The sequence below is a fragment of the Phodopus roborovskii genome, unplaced genomic scaffold (genome assembly GCF_943737965.1).
Source record: "Phodopus roborovskii unplaced genomic scaffold, PHOROB, whole genome shotgun sequence".
Taxonomy (NCBI): Eukaryota; Metazoa; Chordata; class Mammalia; order Rodentia; family Cricetidae; genus Phodopus; species Phodopus roborovskii.
This window is the reverse complement of record NW_026126485.1, coordinates 12,173,380-12,174,218: the sequence shown is the minus strand read 5'-3', so window position 1 is coordinate 12,174,218 and position 839 is coordinate 12,173,380. Positions and strand designations below refer to the sequence as shown.

General features: G+C 41.4%; 1 non-coding gene across 1 annotated transcript; it reads right to left on the bottom strand.

Annotated features, from left to right (window-relative positions):
* Positions 1-395: 395 nt before the first annotated feature.
* On the bottom strand, positions 396-534 carry LOC127229961 (small nucleolar RNA SNORA68). The gene has a single exon (XR_007835150.1). It is a non-coding gene; the product is annotated as a small nucleolar RNA SNORA68 (small nucleolar RNA).
* Between the last annotated feature and the right edge of the window lie 305 nt (positions 535-839).

Genomic DNA, 839 nt, shown 5'->3' with positions numbered 1-839 from the left:
TAGATTTGGTGAGAGTCCCTGTCTCAAATATAAGGTGGAGACCATCTGAAGAAAAAACAAAATGTTGACTTGTGGCTTTCAATATGGATTGGGGGGGGAATCACAGGACATTTGAGTTTTGTTTTCAGATTATCTACAAGAATCACCATCAGTATCTGAATGACCTCATCTCATACCTGAATAAAAGCTTGTGAATGAGGAGACACACATATCCTTGTGAATGAAGAGACACACATATGCACCACCCACTTGAAGTAATCTTGGCCTTGGATTTACCATTGTGTTTTCCTTAGAATTGTACCAATAATGAAGTTCAGGAAACAAGAGCATAAGTAGATACAGGGAGTTGATTCCCCCAAAGACCAGGGGACCCCAGGTATCTGGAGTGCTCTTAGGGCTGTGAAAGTTCCTAATTCACTCTGGCAGGAGCATATCATAGCCCCCCCCCTCAAAGGTGGCAAGGCCTCCTCTGCTGTGCACACCACTGGTTAAATAGCTGCTACAGACAGCAGACGTTCTTGGGTTGGGAGTGGGGAGCTCACACATCTGAACAATGGAAACTATTTTCAACTTTTGAGTGTGTCTCTTTCATAACCATTAACCTCTTTCTACAGTGATGATGAATTATTACCCCTACTACTACTGATGACCTATCCTCGGCATGATTATTAATTTCTTATTGGAACATAAAAGATCCTAAGCAACCTGTCGTCTGATTAAGTCTACTGGGATATTAAAAAGATGGCAAACAAAACATGGTGCCTTAAATTCAGAAAGGAGCCTTCTGTGACCCTTTCTCTTAATCCTGGGAAAGTATTTGATAAAATTCAGGGAAAGAA